Source organism: Cervus elaphus, chromosome 1 (assembly GCF_910594005.1).
Source record: "Cervus elaphus chromosome 1, mCerEla1.1, whole genome shotgun sequence".
In the NCBI taxonomy this organism is placed as follows: Eukaryota; Metazoa; Chordata; class Mammalia; order Artiodactyla; family Cervidae; genus Cervus; species Cervus elaphus.
Window position 1 is genome coordinate 44,199,722 of NC_057815.1, and position 13,371 is coordinate 44,213,092.

At 48.7% G+C, this 13,371-nt stretch overlaps 1 long non-coding RNA gene across 1 annotated transcript in view; it reads right to left on the reverse strand.

Moving 5' to 3' along the window:
- The window catches only part of LOC122686945, a 31,985-nt gene that overhangs the window by 17,397 nt on the left and 1,217 nt on the right, over window positions 1-13,371 (reverse strand). The gene's annotated exons all lie outside the window — the stretch shown is intronic.

Consider the following 13,371-nt stretch of genomic DNA (forward strand, 5'->3'; position numbering starts at 1 on the left):
TACAATAAACTACTTACATTTCAAATGTACAATTGGATGAGGTTTTTTTCCTTTTTTAATATTTTGTAATTAAAAAAATTAGTGAAGTATTAATTGGACTGCAAGGAGATCAAACCAGTCAATCCTAAAGGAAATCCACCCTGAATATTCATTGGAAGGACTGATGCTGAAGCTGAAACTCCAATACTTTGGCCACCTGATGCCAAGAGCCAACTCATTGGAAAAGACCCTGATGCTGGGAAAGATTGAGGGCAAAAGGAGAAGGGGATGACAGAGGATGAGAAGGTTGGATAGCATCACTGACTCAGTGGACATGAATTAGAGCAAACTCTGGAAGATAGTGAAGTACAGGGAAGCCTGGTGTGCTGCAGTCCATGAGATTGCAAAGAGTCAAACGTGACTTAGTGCCTGAACAACAGAAAAAGTTGATTTACAATGTTGAGTTAGTTTCAGATGTACAGCAAAGTGAATCAGTTATATATATAGCCAGTCTTTTTTTTCTTTCTTTTTAAAGATTCTTTTCCCCAGTTTGATGAGTTTTGGCAGGGATCTACACCTCAGAATCCATCACCACAGTCAAAATAGTGAACATACCCACCACCCAAGAAGTATCCTCCTGCCCTTCGTAACCTTTCCCTGCCAGCCCTCCCCACCTCTCCTCTCAGGCCACCTTGCCACTGTAGGTTAGTTGGTCTTCTCTAGAGGTTTATATAAATGAAAGCACACACTGTATACTCTTTTTTGTGTGATTTCTTTCATTCAGCATCATGATTTTAAGACTCTCCATGTTATTGCTTGTTTCGCTAAGTTGTTCCTTTTTATCACTGAGTGGTATTCCATTGATCGGATGTTCTACAGCTTGTTTATCTATTCACTTATTGATGGATATTTGGGTTGTTTCCAGTTTGGGACTATTACAAAGAAAGTTGTTACAAACATTTGTATATGAAGCTTTCATCTGGTGAAAAATTACTTATTTCCTTTTTTCTTGAGTAAATACCTACAATGGAGTGATTGGGTCATATGTGTGATTATAATACTGCAGTAAAATTCTGCACAAACCCTCTGAATTAATACAGACGCTGCAGATTAAGGAGGTAGTCCCCAAGAAGACTGCTCTCACTTCAGAAGCCAGTCACAAGTTTGGGGATCCTCAGGCCACCTATTCTTTGGAAAAATTGGCAGCAAATTCAGAAGTTTCTACACCTTCCTTGGGTTTTATAGTTTAATACAGCTTCCCTGGCAGCTCAGCAGTAAAGAATCTGCCTGCCAGTGCAGGAGATTCGGGCTTGATCCCTGGATCAGGAAGATCCCCAGAAGAAGGAAATGGCAACCCACTCCAGTATTCTTGCCTGGGAAATCCCATGGACAGAGGAGACTGGTGGCTACAGTCCATGGGGTCACAAAGGGTTGGACACAACTTAGCGACTAAACATAGCAACCCACAGAACTCTGGAATGTACTATACTTTCAATGTGTTTATGATAAAAGATACAAATCAGGGCCAGCCAAATGAAAAGACCCACAGTCAAGGTCTGGGGGGTGCCCAAATGCAGAGCGTCCATAGCCTCTTTTCCTGGAATCAGAACGTTTGGTTCTCCTGGGACGTCAGTATGTTCACCAGCCAAAAGGTTCCACTGAGCTTTGGTGCTCTGAGTTTTTATTTGGGGTTTCATTATGTAGATATGATTGATTGCATCACTGGCGAGGTGATGCAATCCCCTCCCTCTCTAGAGGAGGTCAGGCCAACATCACTTCACTCAAAGCCCAACTCTATAATCACAGAGTTTGTTTCTCTGGAAGGACCAACCTCCATCCAGAATCAAGTCCTTAGTACAAACTCAGGTGTGGTCCCCAGGGGCCCATTGTGAATAGCAAAGACACTACTACTTCCAAGGGTTTAGAAGCTCCCTCCTGGAAACCAAGAACAAAGATTAATCAAATTCTTTGTTATACAACAATGGTGTTTTATAGTCAATAAATCTTTGTTAAATATATTAATGACTAAATTTATAAATGAAAACACCAATAAATGAATGACCAGTAATAAATCTTTTCAGTTACATACAAATGAAAACCATCTCAAACTAATTAAGCAAAATGTTGGCTTGTAAAGTGGAAAATAACTAAGAGAGTTCAAAGAATGAAGAGCTCCAGGGATCCAACAATCAGAAGCCAAAGCTGGGAATCAGTGCCATCAGACACCAGCCTCTCACCATCCATATCTCATCTGTTTGTCTGTGTCATCTGCAAAACAGCTTTTATGCCCTTGTGACAGAGAAGATAGCTTTCAAATGCCCTGATTCATAGCTTCCCCGCCCCCCACCCCTTAGCACAAATAGATAAATTCCAGGAAAGAACTCTAATTGGCTCTATTTGGATCATGTGATCAACTCTTGGGCCAATCACTGTCCTAAGGGAAGAGATGATTGTCTGGGTCACATGCTTAGCCTTATGGCCTGTTGTGATTGACAGGCCAGTTAGAACCATGGGGGCCACAAAAGACAAGAGGATGTAGAGATAAACATTGTGTATCTACTACATTTTATATCTATATAATTGTTTATTTATTTTTTTATTTCTTTGGCCACAGTGTACAGCATGCAGGATCTTGGTTCCCCTATTATGGGATGGGCCAAGGTTGCCCCATAAGCCTCTGAACTGGAATCCATCTCGGGAAAAGTTGCACACACAGGCTTGGGAGGTCCCCAGGGTAGGTAAGGTGTGGAAAAAGAAACCAGATTATTGGCTAAAGGTAAACAAAGACCCAGAAGAACTGCCCTATATACGATTAAACCTCTGCTTTGCTGTGCTCCTCCTCATCAGGAAGGCCCATTAGAAGGCGCCCCTCCGGGGGAGCACCACCTCATTTCTCTCCAGGTGCGCACCTCTGTCTTGCTTCTACCCTAACTGACAGACCATTTCTCCACGTGCTCTCCCACTTGTTGCTGTGCTGCGTCTAATAATAAACTCTGAACCTGTATTCACAGTTTCTGCCTCCGTGAAAAATGCGTTTTTCAATGGGGGCAAAGATCCAGGAAAAAACAGCTTCTAGCCTCTAGCCCTTGCTGGTCTGGTGGTTAGGATTTCTGGTTCCCATCCAAGGTGGCTTCCCTGGTGGCTCAGATGGTAAAGTGTCTGCCTGCAATCCAGGAGACCCGGGTTCAATCCCTGGGTTGGGAAGATCACCTGGAGAAGGAAATGGCAGCCCACTCCAGTACTCTTGCCTGGAAAATTCCATGGATGGAGGAGCCTGGTATGCTACAGTCCATGGGATCACAAAGAGTCAGACATGAGTCCTGGTCTGGTGGTTAGGATTTCTGGTTCTCATCCAAGTTACCCAGGTCCAATTCCTGGGGAGGGAGTGAAGATCTCGCTTCATGTCACTGTTCACTGCTGCCTCTCCGAAAGCACCCTGACCAGGGATCGAACCCATGCCCCCTGCATTGGGAGTGCAAAGTCTCAACCACTGGACCACCAGGGAAGCCCTTGTCTATAAAATGTTTTCAAGTTTAGAACATACATTATCTCAGGTAGTCTTCACAGTGACTCTGTGACCTAGGGCTTCACAGACTTGGCCTTTTCACTGTAAGTCCAGAAAAATATGTACCTAGCTTGTATTTCAGAGTACAGACAAAAACGTTTCATATTCTTTAATCAACTACTTAATCACATATTAATTGAGCCCCTATAAGACACCAGGAGACACAGCAGTAACAGCGTTGTACTTGTGGTGCTTGCGTTCCAAGGGGAAATGGGTAATAAATAAGCGGAAGTGCAGCTAGCAGTACTAAGAAGAACATGAACAGGCCAGTGGGAAGAGGCGCTTTGTGCGCAGTGACCGGGGAGGCCTCTCCGGGGAGAGGTCAAGGGCACTGAGCTGAAGCCACTCCACGGGCCACTCCCCTTCCAGCTGCAGCCTGAGCACATTAACTCCTTTGTTGTTGCCTGTTAGTCGCTCAGTCATGTCCAACTCTTTGCGACCCCATGGACTGTAGCCTGCCAGGCTCCTATGACCATGGAATTCTCCAGGCAAGAATACTGGAGTGAGTAGCCATCCCCTTCTCCAGGGGGATCCTCCCGACCTCCTTTGCTCCCCAGGAATGATGCCCACAGCCACCAACCCACCCAGAACACCTTCCACTGAGAGCTCCCTCTCTAACTCCTTGATGATGAGCCTGCCAAGTCTGAAATGTGGAGGAAACCAGAACAAAGTGAAAAACATTTAAACTTCAGCTTGAATTATTTAAATGTAACTAAGGGCGCTCTTTCAGAGTCCTCTGGAAAGGAAATCATGGATTCTCTTTGGCAGTAGGATCTATTTTCACCTGGCTAGGGTGGCCCTCCAAGGACTTCATGTGGTCTTTTTAGGGGCAGAAGCGTTGAACTAACCAAGGTCTGTTCCAGCACTAAGCTTTGAAGTTGTGATGAAAACAAGCTCATTTTTGGCCCTTGATCCAAAGACAATGCAAAGAGAGCAGCATCTCTGTTCCTTTGGGAAGCCGGCCCTGTCTTTCTGGTAGTCAGGAAGCCATGTAATATGTCCATGTCAGAACCAACGACACTTCTGGGAGACCATCAGACTAAGACCTTTCAATTGGAATGCCTAATGCTATTGATTAAAGAGCAGACACCAAAATCAGAACTCCCCTGGACAGATTTATGCTCTCCTTATGTTTAAATTTTGACTAGTGCACACTTGGCACCCTTAGGAACTCAGAACTCAGACAATAAGCAGAGCCCTGTACACTTTTGCTGGAAGATGCTTGCATTAGCCTCAGTGAGGGGTAGAAGGCTAGACCTGATTTCAGGCCCTACCGCCTGCACCTTCTGTGTGGCCTGGTGTTCCTCATCTTTATGAATAGCAGCTGATGCCACTTGTAAGGTGCCCCAGAGCACAGAGCTGAACACACCGAAGATACTGCAAGAAAGTGAAGTCGCTCAGTCCTGTCTGACTCTTTGCGACCCCATGGATTGTAGCCTACCAGGCTCCTCCGTCAATGGGATTTTCCAGGCAAGAGTACTGGAGTGGGTCATCATTCCCTTTGCCAGGGGATCTTCCCGATCCAGGGACCGAACCCAGGTTTCTCGCATTGCAGGCAGATGCTTTACCTTCTGAGCCACCAGGGAAGCCCCTGTATAGATACTGTACTAGATTAAAAGAATCAACGATATAGTTCATAATTTCTAAGTTTGAGGCAAACACCAGGGAAAGCAATTGAAAGTGCCTTGCTGGTCTGAACAATGTAACATCAAGTCTTCCCTCCACCTTCTCAGCTGTCCATAGAGCTCCTATGTTTCCTTCAAAGGCATGGTTCAAAAGTCATCTCTTGCATGATGCCTTCCCTGAGGCCCCAGGCACAGCTGCCCCGTTCCCACTGTACATGTAAAGTACCCACCACCTGGCACTATAACATGTACATGGGTACATATGGCTTCTCCAAGCCTGTAACAGTGACTTGGGAAGAAGAATCATGTTTTCTTAGCTCATTTTCCTCATGCTCTGCCCAGTGACTGGCTGGGGCTAGAGAGTCGAAAATATTTGTCAAATGAATAATTCAGTGAATGGACAGATGGGCTACTTATGCAGACCAGGGCCTTTCATCACTTCGAAATCCTTTTGACCATGGATTACAGGTTGGAGAACATCAAAATCTCGGCATAGTGAAATTGGTATGATGATCTCAACACCCAATAAACAGTTGATCCACAGAGCTGTGCTTTCTTTGAGGAGCCATCTCAATTCCATCACCACTGGGAATTGTGATGCAAAGGAGATGCTAATAGGAAAATAGCCATTTGTGGAGCCTGAGCCAAAGATGGAAATAAGATGGAGAGAGATGAATTAAAGCCATGAAGGAGACAGGAACACCCTGATCCCCACACCTTGCCCACCTGACTAACCTTGGAGATCAGGACAGTGAGAGAACAAAGCCAGATTGGCTTTAATAAAGGCAAAAATCTACTGGAGGTCTTCCTCCAGGTGGTCCAGTGGTTAAGAATTGCCTTCAATGCAGGGGACACGGGTCCAATCCCTGGTCAGGGAACTAAGATCCCACATGCCGCAGGGCAACGAAGTCCATGTGTCACAACTAGAGGGAAGCCCATGAGCCTCAAAGAAATATCCCGTGTGCCACCACTAAGGCCTGACACAGCCAAAGAAATAAAATTTTTTGAAAGAATAATTGCTAACCGTAAATAAAATGACAGCGGTTAGGATTTAGGTTAGAGCAATCCATTCCCACCCCTGGAAAAGGAAATAGCAACCCTCTCCAATATCCTTGCTTGGAGAATCTCATGGACAGAGGAGCCTGGTGGGCTACAGTCCAAGTTGTTGCAAAGAGTTGGACACGACTGAAGTAGCTTAGCATGCATGCACGCAATCCATTGCCACAGGAAGACCCCATGAGTGGGAGAGCATGGGAGATAGATAATAGAATTTCATTTTCTGCAGTTCTTAAAAGAGGCTTCCTCTTCTCCCACACCACCATCCCTCCTCAAACTTGGCACAGTGATTGTGGGACAGTCCTGCCTGGAAGTCCAGGGAAAGAGACTGGGATCTCCACCAGCCAGAGGATTATGGGAATATTCTAGGTTCCTATTGCCAGGATACCGGGCAGACCACCAGGGACGGAGCGGAGGCTTCGCCAAGCCGCTATTCCAGGCACAGCAGCGTCAGTAATTAAAGTTCACTCCATCCTGACACCAGCAGAAGGGAGGATAACTGGAGAGGCCCAGGTCTCACATGGAGGGAGGTAAAGCAGGGGCTGCGGGCCGTGATTCTGCCCACCCCCTGGCTGGTGTGAGGCAAAGCCAGGTGCAGGAAACAGCTGAATTAAACAATGTCATGAGGGTGGGAGGAGGGAGGTGCACTTGTGATAGGAAGGAAATTCTCATTCCAACAAAGGAAAATCAAAGCCCCAAATGATTCCGCAGGGAGGAAAGGTGAGGGGGAGGGAAGTGAAATGGAAAACACCAACAAATTGGAAATCAAGCACTGAGGTGGTGGAAGGGATTGGATGCTCTCAAGCAGGGAGACAGCTCCTCAAAGGGCTAGTCTTTCTGGTTCAGATCCAGCAGATCTGAACTGCATTTCCTTGGAGAGAAGGGGGACCCCCTGTACTGTTTTTGCTCCAGCAAAGAGGTGGCCAAGGGTAGGCCTCTCCTGTCCTGGAATTCTGATCTAGTCACCAACTTCAAAGACTGGTTTATTCTCTTGTAAACAATGATTTCCTAATAAGGTGAAGGGCCTCCTGGGTACCCTCAAAAATATTTCTTAACTTCAGCGAAAGTGCAAGAAGTCAGACTGATCTGTATACAAGTCCAAAGGCAGTGTGCAGGTGTCAGCTCTGCTGAGTCTCACATCTAAAGGATGTCCACTGTCCTTTGAGAATCCCCTGAAGGGTTAGTTGCTCAATCATCTTCAGCTCTTTGCCACCCCATGGACTGTATGTAGCCCGCCAGGCTCCTCTGTCCGTGGCATTTTCCAAGCAAGAATACTGGAGTGATTTGCCATTCCTTTCTCCAGGGTATCTTCCAACCCAAGGATCAAAACCAAGTCTCCTACATTGCAGGTGGATTCTCTCCTGACTGAGCCACCCGGAAGCCCGTGGGGCTTCAGCAATTTGAAAATTAACTCCCTAAGCCCGGGTTCTGGGCAGAATGAGTGTTTTGCCAGTGGACTGACTGGCTCCCCCTGGTCAGGACGTCATCAGGCAGACAAGGTTTGCAGGGCTCAATTACTCTGGGAGTAGTAGTTATGATGCCGCTTTAAAAAACCAACATACGAGGCTCAAAGTTGGCCACGTTGCTCACTAAATTCCCTGAAAGAAAAAATTCTGAATCAGAATAGCCTTCAGATATTCATTTCCAATCAAAGGAACATAAAACAATGCACAAGAGGAGCAGTTTAAGGAAGCAGGGCTGTCCTCCCTAAGGAGAGAAGGCTCAGGTTTGCATGAGACATCCAGGGTGATGTAGCTGATAGATTAGATTCCATTTTTGTGCTCCTCAGGGGTGGCAATCAACTCAATGTGGACAAATTTCAGTTCATTGGAAGAAAAGCCATAGAACCATCCAGGTGGCCCTGAGCCTTGATACATACAGAGTTCCCTGTTGCTAGAAGGATACAAGTGGGGTGATGACCAACTTGCAAAGGAGATTTGAGAATGGAAAGAGGGGAAAAGGAGGCAGGGAAGGGGAGACGAGGAGAGGGAACCAGCTGACTTCTAAAGTCTTTCCAGTCCCAGAGAATCTGGTCATTACCACAGACAGACAATGGCTTCAAACAGCGAGGGACGTCAAAGGCCTCTGGGAACATTTCTCCTGATCATGGCATCATAAAGTCTGCAGCAAATTCCAGGGGTCTTTTTCTACAACTTCCCTGTCCTTAGATGGCCCTGTCCAGGAGAGAGCTCATCACCCACATAGGAATTTTCACTGGAGCTTGCTGGGATTTCTACAGGGCTGCAGCTGGAGGTGGGGGATGGCTCTGTGGTGGCAGGTGGAGTGAAGAGGAGCTCTCTTGGCTGGCCCTCAACCTGGGGAAACTTTAGTAAGGATCCCACCCTCCGCCGTGTGTCTATAACGGTGTACCAATGTAAGCTCCGGTGCTGCAGGGAGAGATGGGAGTGAGCTTTGCTTAGGTGGAGGCAGTGAGACAGCTGAGTTTGTTCCATTGTTGAGCTGCCTCGCCAGCTGCTGACAAGGAAGCAGATTTTACAGACAGACTGAACCTCTGGCGGGATGAAAGTCGCTCAGAGACAAACACACACACTCACAGAGTTTCCTGCGTTTATGCGCTGTTCGGAAGCTCCTGTCATATGCACCTTGAGCAAAGAGAAAGGAAGTGATGGCTGCCGATGGAAGCTGGGCATGTTTTCCCAACGCTGGCACTGCTCTCTGTAATTCTCCTCCTTCATCGCGGAAGCTTCCTTTCAAAATAGTTGGGGAGTGGCGTGATTCACGACTGCAGCGCCTTCACTCCGGAGGAGTGAGCCGCTAGTGGCCTTGTTGCTGAGTGGCGGGTGAGATCCTCCTCCCCACAGGGATATTCCCACACTCCTCTGCAGCTGCCTTGTGCCGGCTGATGGGGGCCAGACCTCAGCGATGCCAACCCTCTGAGCTCTAGAAGCATCTGGTGAGCTGTTTACACTTTCCGTACAGGTGGCCGGTGTCCTGTGGGCACAGCCTTAGGATCTCAGAGTAGGCCTGGGCCAAATTGTCCTCCTGGTGGTAGAACAAGATTAACTGGGCTGGGATCCCACTGCAGGAGAGTTGGTGATGCTGGTTAACTCCCGCTGGTTACTCCTTCCAACTCTACTCCTTGGCCCCCTTCCCCTGCCCCTCTAGTCTGGGTCAGATGCAGCCTTTGGGTCCTCGTCTCCCCGGGGTTTATCTCTGATTATCACATGCACATTCCATGTTCACTTCTTCACCTCACCTGTGAGATTCTGCAGACTTTGAGGGTCCCTCTCCAGAATTTGTTGAACTGAACGAGCCTGTGCCTGAGATGACAAATTGCTCAAAAGCAGGGCAGGCTGGGACTAGGATGAGCAAGTGATGCCCCCAGGGTGCAAAATCGAAGGAGGTGCCCACTCTGGGGCCCATTCATTCACCTGAGAATGAATGCCTCCAGAGGACGCCTCAAGCCACCTGGCTGGGCTCACTCCACTCCTGGCCCTGAGGCAACGGAAAAGGAAAGAATGTTAATTGTCGAGAACCAACCATACAGAGGCAGTGCATTATTTCATCTATTCCTCAGAGCGACTCTATAAAAGAGGTACTGACACCCTCCTTTGAAACAGGAAGAAGCTGAGCTTCTTGCCTTTCGGAAGGTTCCAGAACTATTAACCAAGGCAGAACTCACAGCGCAGGTCCTCCTAACGCTGAAGTTCTAGCTCTTTGCTCTTTGCGGTCCCAGCTCTGAGGGGAGCTCGCTGTAGAGGCCCGGCTCACCTGAGGGGAGAGCCACCTCACCACTCTGAAGAGGGCCGGTGCTGCTCCGCCAGGCCCCCCTAGGTCTGCCTGGGGCCTGAGGAGCTCTCTGCTCCCCACTTTCCCCAGGTGACTCCGAGGCCCCTCCTGGGGGTGAGGCCCCCCCGCTCCTCTTGATGCCCCCGTCTCAGCACCTGGCAGCATCTCAGTGCTCTGGGTCAGGAAGTCCCCCCTCAGGTCGGCCCTGACTCAGGCCTGTAACCCAAACCCCTCCCTTCACACCCAGGCGTCAGCAGAGACCCTCTGCACGATCTTCCTGCCTGGAGCTGTCCAGGCTTCTAAGTTGTGCTACTCAGGCGGGACCCCAGGGTTGCTGTTCAGTTGCTCGGTTGCGTCCGACTCTTTGTGACCCCATGGACTGCAGCACGCCAGGCTTTCCTGTCTTTCGCTGTTTCCCGGGGTTTGCTCAAACTCAGGTCCTTTGAGTCAGTGATGCCATCCATCCATGTCGTCCTCTGTCGTCTCCTTCTCCTCCAGCCAACCCCCGGGGGAGCGTCTGTTTTACCTATTGCCACAGGCTGCAGGGGCGGCCCCGGGGAACGGCCTGGCGCTACCAGGACTCTGCACCAACTTAGAGCTGCCAAGCAGCAGGCAGGATGGAGGCCTCCGTCAGCAGCTCTCCTCCTGGGCCTGGATGGCGCTCAGTCCCCGGCCCCACCCCTCCAGCTCCTGCCTCCTTCTGCACTCCCTTTCCACACAGCATCACCATCCAGAAGTAAGACCAGTCCCAGGAAACCACTGATGAGGGGCAGGGATCCCGGCCTGCCTCAGTGGGCCACCTGCATTCCCTCCAGCAGAGCCCCAGCAGCGGCTGAGCCCATGGTTGGCAGAGCGTCCGGCCATGCTCCAAGTTTCCAGAGTGGAAAGGAGAGGATCCAGCACTCACTCGGGGTGGATTCCAGGGTGCTGAGATCAGCAGGTGGCCCAGCTTGGAGCCAACCTGTCTACCCTGATGGAGAAATCAGAGGCTCACCCAGGAAACAGGGCTCAAGAGAGGATTTTCTGACTCCTCCCAGCTGCCACCACCCTCATTACCTCCCACCCAACCTTAGTCCTCATCTTCGGGTCCTTCACTGACCGCTCTGCCCCCCAGGGATGCCTCTAGCCCAAACGACAGACCTTTACTATCAACCTTCCCAAGCATAGCTCGGGCCAGGGACTCTCCCTGCCCACACCTCTGCCCCTGTGGAACTGAGGACATTCCCCTTGGCCTGGCATCCCAGGGCATCCACGACCACACGCTCCCCAAATGGGAGGGCAGAGACCCTTCCATCCCCACTGTCGCACCTCCCCTACGCCCACCTGGCTCCAACCATTCCCATAGCTCTCCCAACACACAGGAAGCTGTTCTTCAATCTTAGCTGATGGATTCTGATGTGGAGCAGTCCTTGGGTTTAAGACGCTGCAGAAGTTTCTTTCTTCAGCTGACCTTTGTAGACAGGAAGTTCTGCCTTCTGTCTAGCCTATTTCTACCCTACTTATGGTTCATTTTCATTCCTCAGTGGAGATGGAAAGCAGTGGATTATCTTTCCCTAAATAATAACTCTTCTTACACTTTAAGACTGTTATTAAGTCACCTTTGAGCCACCTTTCTTCTTCAGCCTAAATAATCCCACCTCTTTTCATGTTCCTTCAAAATGTTATGCCCTGCCCTGTAATTACCTTGGCAACGCTTCTGAATTCTAATTTCTTCCCATCCAGAATGAAGAAGGCACTTGAGAGCAGATGACAGGACCCAAATTGAGGACCTACTGTGTGCCAGGGACTAACTCTCCACCCCCACCACAAATGCACCACACTGCATTTGATCTTCCTAGCAACCCACGAGGTAGCTGTTCTTCACCCCCATTTTATAGATGAGGAAACAGAGGCTCATATTATGGTTGACAGGATTTCTCAATCTAGGCACTATCAACATTTGGGGCCAGATAACTCTTTGCTGTGGTGACTGACCTGTGTGCCTGGAGGATGTTTGGCAGAATCTCTGACTTCTACCCTCTCATCAACCTGTAGCAAACCCACTCTCCCAACTGTGACAACCAAAAATGTCTCCTGACCAGTGTCACCACTAGGTTGGGGGACTTCCCAGAGACACTCAACTACTAAATAGCAGAGACTAAACTCAGATCTGGCAGCTTCAAAACACATTATTTCTCTTGCCCCCATGCAACTTCCTAAAACAGAGTCCTATGGGAAAATAATGAGAGATGCCATATATTTTTTCTGTTTTTATCATTCCCTGTCCAAACATCTGGGGCTTCCCAGGTGGCGCTGGTGGTAAAGAACCCACCTGCCAATGCAGGAGACATAAGAGATACAGGTTCAATCCTAGGGTCAGAAAGATCCCCTGGAAGAGGGCATGGCAACCCACTCCACTATTCTTGCCTGGAGAATCCCATGGACAGAAGTGCCTGGCAGGCTACGGTCCACAGGGTCACAAAGAGTCAGACACTACCGACACGACTTAGCACACACACACGCACACCCCAACATTTACTCCTTTACCTGTGTCACTGGGATCAACTAATAGATTGCCCTTCTCCAAATCTCACCCCACACTTTCTAAGTTTACCCATTCTCGATTTGAAAGCATTAACTTCGGCCTACTGTGACCACAGAACTTTTTCTAAAATGTTTAATTTCTTAGTATCACTCAATTCAGGCTTACTTCAGGCACCTGGGAGCAAAGAAAATAGAAAACACATCCTTCTCTAAGAACAGAAGGTCTAACCTGGCAGCTGGGTAGACACGTGAGCAGTTCCGGCACTTCCTAAGAAATGCTCAGTCCACTCTTGCAGCACCCCTGGGCGGGCTGTTGGAAAGTAGGAACACCGAGTCCCCTGAGCAATGGCTTAGATTAAAGATGCCAAGCAGTCAGTTTAAGGAGTCATCTGAGACCAGCCTTTGGCACAGTGAAGTCACTACCATAAACTAGAGCAGATGAATACTGTGGGCTGCAAATTGTGATGGGGACGTGAGTGATGAAGGGGGGCAGGATAATGGGACCGGCGCCTGTGGGCTGCATTTGCTATTTCTGTGCCGCAGCCCAGCCTGGGGTTTGCATTCTTCTGTTCCCTACTCTCGGTTTTACCGCCTCTGTTCCAGGTGTCCAGGTGGGAAAAAAATTTCTGGTTTGTACGCGGTGAAGCTTTTCACTTATTCTCCTGGGCTTTCATGTGAAGGCACGCCAGGCTTTATTATAGAGACTTCCTTTCTCTCCATCTATCAAAATCAGATTCATTCTTCAAGATCCATTTAAATGCTGCTTCCAGCCTCTCTCCTCTAACCGTCACCGCCCACTCTCCGTTCTGGCCAAATCAGTCTGCCGGTCTTACCCAAACAGACCTTGCAGCTTCCTCTGAACGTTCCCTTTTC